We start from the raw sequence: 10,639 nt of genomic DNA, 5'->3' as shown, positions 1-10,639 counted from the left end.
ATTTGGTCTTCATTCTTCATGAGCTTTATGTGGTGTGTGAGTTGAATCTTGAGTATTTCAAGCTTCTAGGCTAAAATCTAATAATCAGTGAGTGAATACAATGTGTGTTCTTTTGTGATTGGATTACCTCACTCAGGATGATATTTTCTAGTTCCATCCATTTACCTAAGAATTTCTCAAATTCATTGTTTTTAATAGCTGAGTAATATTCCAATGTGTAAATATACTACATTTTTTGTATCCATTGCTCTGTTGAAGGACACCTAGGTTCTTTCCAGCTTCTGGCTATTATAAATAAAGCTGGTATGAACATAATGGAGCATATGTCCTTGTTATATGTTAGAGCATCTTCTAGGTATATTCCCAGGAGTGGTATAGCTGGGTCCTCAGGTAATGATATGTGCAGTTTTCTGAGGAACCACAAGACTGTTTTCCAGAGTGGTTGCACAATCTTGCAATCCCACCAACAATGGAGGAGTGTTCCTCTTTTTCCACATCCTCACCAGCATCTACTATCACCTGAGTTTTTGATCTTAGCCATTCTGGCTGGTGTGAGGTGGAATCTCAGGGTGGTTTTGATTTGCATTTCCCTGATGACCAAGGATGCTGATCATTTCTTTCGGTACTTCTGAGTCATTCGAGTTTCCTCAGTTGAGAATTCTTTGTTTAGCTCTATACTCCATTTTTAATAGGGTTATTTGGTTGTCTAGAGTCTAATTTCTTGAGTTCTTTGTATATATTGTCTATTAGTCCTCTATCAGATGTAGGATTGGTAAAGATCTTTTACCAATCTGTTGGTTGCCATTTTGTCCTATTGACAGTGTCCTTTGCCTTACAGAAACTTTGCAATTTTATGAAGTCCCATTTGTCAATTCTTGATCTTAGAGCATAAGCCATTGGTGTTCTGTTCAGGAAGTTTTCCCCTATGCCTAGGTATTTGAGGGTTTTCTCCACCTTCTCTTTTATTGTTGAGAATAGTTTTTGCTATCCTGGGTTTTTGTTATTCCAAATAAATTTGAGAAGTTCTCTTTCTAACTCTGTAGAATTGAGTTGATATTTTAATGGGGATTGCATTGAATCTGTAGATTGCTTTTGGCAAGATGACCAATTTTACTATATTAATCCTGCTGATCCATGAGCATGGGAGATCTTTCCATTTTCTGAGATCTTCTTCGATTTCTTTCTTCAGAGACTTGAAGTTCTTGTCATACAGATCTTTCACTTGTTTGGTTAGATTCACAACAAGATATTTTATATTATTTGTGACTATTGTGAAGGATGTCATTTCCCTAGTTTCTTTTTCAGCCTGTTTATCTTTCATGTAGAGGAAGGCCACTGATTTGTTTGAGTTGATTTTATAACCAGCCACTTTGCTGAAGTTGTTTATCAGGTTTAGGAGTTCTCTGGTGGAAGTTTGGGGGTCACTTAAGTGTACTATCATATCATCTGAAAATAATGATATTTTGATTTCTTCCTTTCCTATTTGTATTCCATTGACTTCGTTTTGGTCTCTAATTGCTCTGGCTAGGACTTCCAGTACTATGTTGAATAGGTAGGGAGAGAATGGGAAGCCTTGTCTAGTCCTTGATCTTAGTGGGATTGCTTCAAGTTTCCATTTAGTTTGATGTTGGCTACTGGTTTGCTGTATATTGCTTTTACTAGGTTTAGGTATGGGCCTTGAACTCCTGATCTTTCAAGACTTTTACCATGAATGGATGTTGAATTTTGTCAAATGCTTTCTCAGCATCTAGTGAGATGATCATGTGGTTTTTTTCTTTGAGTTTGTTTATATAGTGGATTACATTGATGGATTTCCAATAATTGAACCATCCCTGCATTCCTGGGATAAAGCCCACTTGATCATGATGGATGATTGTTTTGATGTGTTCTTGGATTCGGTTTGCTAGAATTTTATTGAGTATTTTTTGCATCGATATTCATAAAGGAGATTGGTCTGAAGTTCTCTTTATTTGTTGAGTCTTTGTGAGGTTTATGTATGAGTGTGATTGTAGCTTCACAGAATGAGTTGGGTAGTATTCCTTCCGTTTCTATTTTGTGGAATAGTTTGAAGAGAATTGGTATTAGGTCTTCCTTGAAGGTCTGATAGAACTGTGCACTAAAACCACCTGGTCTTGGGCTTTTTTTGGTGGGGAGACTTTTAATGATTGCTGCTATTTCTTTAAGGGTTATGGGACTGTTTAGATTGTTTATTTGCTCCTGATTTAACTTTGGTACCTGGTATCTGTCTAGGAAATTGTCTAATTCATCCAAATTTTCCAGTTTTGTTGAGTACAGGCCTTTGTAGTAGAGTCTCATGATTTTTTTTAATTTCCTCAATTTCTGTTGTTATGTCTCCCTTTTCAGTTCTGATTTTATTAATTTGGATACTGTCTCTGTGCCCTCTGGTTAGTCTGGGTAAGGATTTATCTATCTTGTTGATTTTCTCAAAGAACCAGCTCCTGGTTTTGTTGATATTTTGTATAGTTTTTTCTGTTTCTACTCAGTTGATTTCAGCCCTGAGTTTGATTATTTCCTGCAGTCAACTCCTCTTGGGTGTATTTGCTTCTTTTTGTTCTAGAGCTTTCAGATGTGCTGTCAAGTTGTTAATGTATGCTCTCTCCAGTTTCTTTTTGTAGGCACTTAGCGCTATGAGTTTTCCTATTAGCACTGCTTTCATGGAGTCCCACAAGTTTTTGTATGATGTGTCCTCATTTTCATTAAATTCTAAAAAGTCTTTTATTTCTTTTTTTATTTCTTCCTTGACCAAGTTATCATTGAGTAGAGCGTTGTTCAGTTTCCACATGCATGTGGGTTTTCCATTGGTTTTGTCATTATTAAATACCAGCCTTAGTCTGATAGGATGCAAGGGACTATTTCAATCTTTTTGTATCTGTTGAGGCCTGTTTTGTGACCAACTATATGGTCTATTTTGGAGAAGGTACCATGAGGTGCTGAGAAAAAGGTATATTCTTTGTTTTAGGATGAAATGTTCTATAGATATCTGTTAAATCCATTTGGTTCATAACTTCTGTTAATTTCAATATGTCTTTGTTTAGTTTCTGTTTCCATGTTCTGTCTATTGCAGAGAATACGGTGTTAAAATCCCCCACTATTTTGTGAGGCGCAATGTTTGCTTTGAACTTTAGTAAAGTTTCTAAAAAAACCTTTTTTTTTTAAGTTTTTAAAAAGTTTATGTATGTGGGTGCCCTTGTATTTGGAGCATAGATGTTCAGGTTTGAGAGTTCATCTTGGTAGACTTTTCCTCTGATGATTATGAAATGTCCTTCCTTATCTTTTTTGATTACTTTTGGTTGAAAGTCGATTTTATTTGACATTAGAATGGCTACTCCAACTTGTTTCTTGGAACCATTTGCTTGGAAAATTGTTCTCCATCCTTTTATTTTGAGGTAGTGTCTGTCTTTGTCACTGAGGTGCGTTTCTTGTATGCAGCAAAATTCTGGGTCCTGTTTATGTATCCAGTCTGTTAATCTATGTCTTTTTATTGGAGAATTGAGTCCATTGATGTTAAGAGGTATTAAGGAAAAATGATTGTTGCTTCCTATTATTTTTGTTATTAGAGGTGGAATTATGTTTGTGTAGCTATCTTCTTTTGGGGTTGTTGGAAGATTACTTTCTTGCTTTTTCTAGGTTGTAGTTTCCTTCCTTGTATTGGTATTTTCCATCCATTATCCTTTGAAGTGCTGGGTTTGTGAGAAGATACTCTGTAAATTTGGTTTTGTCATGGAATATCTTGGTTTCTCCATCTATAGTGATTGAGAGTTTTGTTGGGTATAGTAGTCTGGGCTGGCATTTGTGTTCCCTTAGGGTCTGTATGATATTAGTCCAAGATCTTCTGATTTTTATAGTCTCTGGTGAGAAATCTGGTGTAATTCTTATAGGTCTACATTTATATGTTACTTGACTTTTTCCCTTACTGCTTTTAGTATTTTTTCTTTGTTTTGTACATTTGATGTTTTGATTATTATGTGACGGGAGGTATTTCTTTTCTGGTCTAGTCTATTTGGTGTTCTGTAGGCTTCTTGTATGTTTATGAGCATCTCGTTCTTTAGGTTAGGGAGGTTTTCCACTATAATTTTGTTGAAGATATTTACTGGCCCTTTAATTTGAGAATCTTCTCTCTCATCTATACCTATTATCCTTAGGTTTGGTCTTCTCATTGTGTCCTGGATTTCCTGGATGTTTTGGGTTAGGAGCTTTTTGCATTTTGGCTTTTCTTTGACAGTTGTGTCAATGTTTTCCATGGTATCTTCTGCACATGAGATTCTCTCTTCTATCTCTTGTATTCTGTTGGTGATGCTTGTGTCTATGATTCCTGATCTCTTTGCTAGGTTTTCTATTTCCATGGTTGTCTCCCTTTGAGATTTCTTTATTGTTTCTATTTCCATTAGATCCTGGATGGTTTTGTTCAATTCCTTCCCCTGTTAGGTTGTATTTTCTTGCAATTCTTTAAGCTTTAAGGGCTTCTACTTGTTTACCTGTGTTCTCCTGTACTTCTTTAAGGGAGTTACTTATGTCCTTCTTAAACTCCTCTATCATCATCATGAGAAGTGATTTTAATTCTGAATCCTGGTTTTCCAGTGTGATGGGGTGTCCAGGGCTTGCTATGGTGGGAGAACTGGGTTCCGATGATGCCAAGTAACTTTGGTTTCTGTTGCTTGTGTTCTTGTGCTTGTCTTTCCCCATCTGGTTAACTCTAATGTTTCCTGTGCTCACTGTGTCTGATTGGAGTCTGTCTTTCCAGTTATCTTGCTTATGTCAGAACTCCTCAGAGTCCAGATGTCTCTGTGTTCCTGTGATCTTAAGCTCCTGGGTGGAAGAACTTGTGGGACTCAGGCTGCCTCTGGGATCCTGAAATCCTGCTGCTCTGAGTGCAACAGCTCCTCTAGGATGGTTCAGGATAATGTGTCTCCACAGAAGCAGACCAGCTAGGTGTCTGCCCCAGCCAAAAGGCCCAGGTGTGGGACAGAAAGGAAATAGTATTCCGGAGGGGTGGGGTTTGGGTGGATGATGGTTCCTGAGCACCCCGGCTCCCAGTTGTAAAGCTAGGGCGTGGGATAGTGGGCAAGGTTTCTTACTCTCTGCTCAGAGTGCAGTGGCTCCTCTAGGATGGCTCAGGATAAGGTGTCTCCACAGGAGCAGACTAGCTAGGTGTCTGCCCCAGCCAAAATGACCAAGCGTGGGGCAGAAGGGAAGTTGCCATAGTGCTTTTAAATGTTGAATAAACATTTGAGAGAAAATTAGGGAAAGAAAATCTTCAGAAAAAAAGAATTTCAATGAGTCTAAAATAGGTTATTTAAACACTGGACAGAAGACCCCCAGGCATATTTGTAACATGTCTGATACCGGATGGAGTATGTCCTCGAAAAAATACATACGTTGCTACTTGACTGTAGAGGTGAGTTTGACTAAAGACAGTAGAGGACCTAGTATCAGCTCTCCCAGGAAGGACATTCTTGTGTCTTTGGTGTTATCTCTGAGGTACCATTTGTAAATCTTGATTTTGGTAGTTCACCATTTTCCTTGTCTTGCTTTCAATAAAATCTACCTTCCACCTACTATAAGGAAACAAAATCACAGAAATGATGAGAACTGCACTTGGTTTTTTGATGTGGACAGACAAGGGATGCTGTGATAAGATCTTCAAAGTCTCAACATATCTTCACTCTGCCCAGAAAGGGCACTGTCCAAATTACTGTAAGGAGAAGTTGATATCTCCTGGGAACCCTGTGTTGTGAATCTGAGTTATATTCTTTGAGAAAGCTGGAGTAGCCAACAACCCCTTAGGCATGAGGGTATCTATGAGCATGCCTCTATTACACTCTCCCAGGAAAGAGATACTTAAAATGAATTCATCTCTAACAGGGACACAGCTTTCATGGATGAAAAAAAGCAAATAGTAAAAAGTTGGAACTTACCAATTTGAATAACGGCTTGACTTCCTCTTGTGAGTCTTGTGAATTTTGCAGCTATCTTTCTGACATTAGATATGAAAGCTCCAACACCAGGGACTGATTGAGATATCTAGTGTAGTGTTTGTAGCTTGTTATACAATTTATTTTGTTCTAACATGGCGTCATTGTTAGTATAGGGCTTTGTGAGTCCTGTGCTGTGGAGTAGCTAGCTCTTAATAATCTTTCTTCCTTCACTTTCTCCCATATTTTACAATTACTGATGTGTATAGTAGGGGTATAGAGTACTGGTTCAATAAACAAAATTATAAAATAACAAAAATTACAAGTGTTCCATGTAATTTGATAATTGTTCTGAGGTTAAGTCATTAAGATTTGGTTATTTCAAAAATAAGATGGGAAGATTTATAATAATTACTAATCAGAGGGTTTTAATATGCAAATTTTGCACCAGAGGCTATAGCTGCAACCTGCAAAATACATGTACTATTTCACAAGATGTATGGGTAAAGACAGAAGGCGAAATTTGGCATGGGAATGGCTAGGTATGAATAGATAGAGTAGACCCAGGGATATTTGAAAGTCAAGAAGAGATAGTATGGTAGTCAATAATATAAAATGTCGGCAAAGGAAGAGCTTTTGCCATGTGTTAAAACAAAATACAACTCTTTCATTCTTACAGCTATATGCAAATGTAAATTTAATGATGTTGGTTAAAGTAAGTTCTTAAGTGTCAATAGAAAAATAGACTCAAACTGAGGAACAGGGATGTGGCTAAAATAGGCAAAGTTTCATGACTAAATTATGGATCACATATGAATTCACTTTCCATGCTATTTTACTGACAATTTATCAGCTAGATAGTATAGTTTTCCATAGATTGTTACTCAGCTTTCATTTTTCTGCAGGCTTAAGGATCACACCTAATGTAGTGCCTTTCATGACTTACAAACCAACACAACCAGCGCACCACTTCAGTTGTTTTAGTGAAAAACCAAGATGAAGGACACACCTGCATCTTTTTTGGTTTGCATCCTATTATGTGGACTATGGAGGAGGGAAGGATTGTAGCAGTTCAGGCAGGTCCTGAACCTGACATCTAATCTAGTAACATAGCTGTGATACGGGAAATGATGACAATTCCAGCTGGTTGGAGTGTGAAAACTGAGTCAGTGAGCATATTGTTACTGTGTTTAGTCCCTGTGCAACCCTAAAATATAAGCAATCCATAAACTTACTTTCAATGAATCTCTACCCTCACTTTTATTCTAGCATCCCAAGCTGTTCTCCACTTTACTCTTCTCTTGTTTTATTTTTGTTTTGTTTTAACTTTCCTATTTAGTATTTAAGTATTTTATAAAGAAATAAAAGAAAAACAAAACTACAAAATTTCTTTAAGTATTTTAAAGATTGCCTTTCCCTGATATCCAAAGCCAAAGCCGTAGTGCATACGTCTATCTCTATCTGTCAGCCTCTGGCTTCCAGTTGGTTCAAAGATATTCAAGGTCTAAATGGTTTACTGAGCAATGTGGTTGTTATCAATCTACTTCTCTTGAAAACAGTATCAAGAATATAAAGGCAAATGCTTAACAATAGCATGTCTTTCCATTCACAAAACTATTTAACTTGTAACAATTTCTCAAAGCCACATGTCTGCTACTAGTGTCTACCTTAGCTGGCAACTGAAAGTCTCATTAGGTTGATTCATGGCTAGTACTCACTAGTAGAACAAACAGAAAATGTTACTTGTTTATGAAATTGTGACAAATTAGATCCATAGACTCCCATGGTCTCATTCCAGAAAATTTGTCAATTTCAGTTGTGCCAGCATTTCCAAATGGGTATTCTTTGTTCTGTAGCTGCCCTGTGCATCAGAGGCTGTGTGGACATTACCCTAGTGTCTGTACATGAAATACAAGAATATTACTGTTACCCCTTACATGAAGCAACATAGTCTCTACTTTTTACCTATTGCCACGTATTTCTGAAGCATAGAGGGCTTTCCTGTTTGAAAACCACTGGTCATTCCCACTCCCTGGTCTTCTTCCACAAACCTTCCCATGTAACCTTCCTTTGTCTCTTTCAAGTATATGTTCTCCTTTCTCATTAATTGTTGTTGCAAGTAATTATATACCCATTCAGTTTTTAAAAATATATTATCAAAAAAAAACAAAGATAAAAACTTGGCATTAGCAAGCTTTTCTTTTAGCAAAATTATTTGGCTTGAGTCACATCCCCAAGAGAGTGTAAGACACACATCTGTCTATCTTAGGCTGAGAACTGCAAGTATCATTAGGTTGATTCAAATTACGTAGTCCAGAACAGTGACCTGGAAGCAAAAGAGAATACCCGCTTCATTCTGGTATTACGACAAATTGGACCTATAGATTCCTATGGTCTCATTCCAGATAAATTCTTATTTTGAGATAGATCATTCCTTGTCCCAAGTCTGTCATGAGCATTTGAGATTGAGCCAACCTCTTCCTAGTTTCAATATAAGAGATGCCAGTAATACAAATACCTGTTATCTCTATGTCAAAGAAGACAACACTTCATCACTACATTTCTCTGGAACAAGGAATTTTTGTTTGATCTTTGAGTCCATTGTGTCCTGTTCCTTTTATAGCAAAGATTATAAATTTTTGAAACTACTACATGAATCCAAGAAGGTATTATATCCAAGTGTAGCTTAGTGCAAAATTATGAGGAACCTGCAAAAAGAAGTATTTACAGGGTGTGCAGTGGAGTCAAAGAGAGCCTCTCTGAAAACTCTCTCCAGTGTGGATGCCAGTGGAGAACTACTTCTCTAGAATGTTCAGTTAACTTTCTACCACCTATATTGCCCATCAAACACTTCCTAAGATGTGTCGAGATGGGATGCAAGAGGAAATGATATGTAAACTACCAGGTAAGGGTCCTGTGACCTTGACTCTTTGGAAAAAGTTGACAGTATCATCACCATTATGGCAATCATAGCTACATCTATATTTTTTCATTATTTCTACCCATGGCCTTCAGTTAGATCATAGACCAGCACTCACAGATGTCACTGCAGAGGGATGTAGTAATTTTCTAACACTTCATCCTTCCCCTCAGGCTCTTATACTCTGTTGTTAACTCTTCAGCAAAGTTTCCTGATCAATGAAAAGTCTGAAAAACTTTCTTTTGATTTCTTCATGAGCTTTGGCCCGCCATGTCACAGTAAGAATAATATAATAATAACATTCTTTTAATCCTTATGACTCTCCCCCAGTAACCACCAACTACTGTGGACTTGGTCTTTGCTACATTGCTACTGTGACAATAGCTGTCATGTGTGGGATAAATGTATTTTGAAAAGTTCATAGCCATATCACATATATTTATCAAAATAAAAATGTAAGCCTCCATATTGGTCAAGATTAGGACCTCTCCAGCCACAAATTTTGGCATGGTTTAAGATAAAGAACACAGAATCCCATTTTGAGGAAGTCTTTAACCAAATCAGAAGGTGATTAGTTGGTTGTATCTGTGAATGTTGTACTACTATTGGAAGAACAGTTATATTTTGTCTGGCTTTGTAATTGTGTTAAGGTGCAGTTTATCTGGTCATTTCTTCACCCTTCACCCCTGAATCCAACATAGTATATTTTGGCATTAACAAATCAGCAGGTATAAATAAATCAAAAAAAAACTAATCAGCAGGTACATTGCCAGTCCTTATCTCAGGCCCAGACTTAGTTATTCATACACTGAAAACAGAGCCTATTATATCTTCATCAGTAACCTCTTAAAATTTGTTTCTTGGCATACATACAACTCCAGTTCCTGGCCTCTATGGAGAGCTTTAGAGTCTTCCTTGTTTAAAAAAAAAATGCCAACTTGTCAGTGACATTTGTCAATAACCTATGACTCTTTTACATCTTTGAGGAACATGCACAAGACTTACTTTCACATCCTTAGCTGGTATGTTTAGTATTCTTCTAGATGGTTTTCTGAATCTGCAAGACGTGAGGTGCCAGTGTTATCTAATTCCAGCTTTTACAGAAGGTGTGTGTGACCTCTAAAGACTTCCTATGGTCCTAGCAAGTAACATTCATTTTGGAATTCAGCATCCAAGGGAATCTTACAAACATTAGCCATGTCTGCTAAAGTATAAAAAGATCCAATTACTGTTTTTCAACCATTTCCTCCAAGAAGCAAAGTTGAACACCACAGGCTCTGTATGGGTCACTATTTAGCTCTTGGTTGTGCAATATTATTCTCCATAAATTATTAGACTTTCTCAACCTCAGACATCCCCTAGGAGCTGGCAATGTGCTAGCAACATGTACTATTAGGCCTGACATGGTATCAATAGATAAGAGGACTGTCTTCTGCAGTACGGCCCCACTGCATGAGATACTTGAATCTCATCGGATCCAGATTGGTCCATTACTGACCATATATTTCTATTGAAAGTTTCTAGGTCTTTGTGAATAATGCCCTATCTTTGACATTTCTTTCTATCTTATTATTCCTTCCAAATACGTAAGTACAACTTACATCCAGTCCATTCTGGATGAAACTTTCCAACTCTGGTATATATCATGTGTACCAAAATCAAATTCATCTCTAAAATTTGCTTCTTATAGTGGAGATACTGACAGTACAGGATCATTGTAGGACTGATGGCTATGTATGCCTAGAACAAGCTAACTTCACTGCATCTCTCCACTGCTGGTGTTCTC

This window comes from Grammomys surdaster, unplaced genomic scaffold (genome assembly GCF_004785775.1).
Source record: "Grammomys surdaster isolate TR1022 unplaced genomic scaffold, NIH_TR_1.0 258, whole genome shotgun sequence".
NCBI classification, from domain to species: Eukaryota; Metazoa; Chordata; class Mammalia; order Rodentia; family Muridae; genus Grammomys; species Grammomys surdaster.
The sequence above is the reverse complement of the archived record's forward strand: the minus strand, read 5'-3'. Positions refer to the sequence as shown.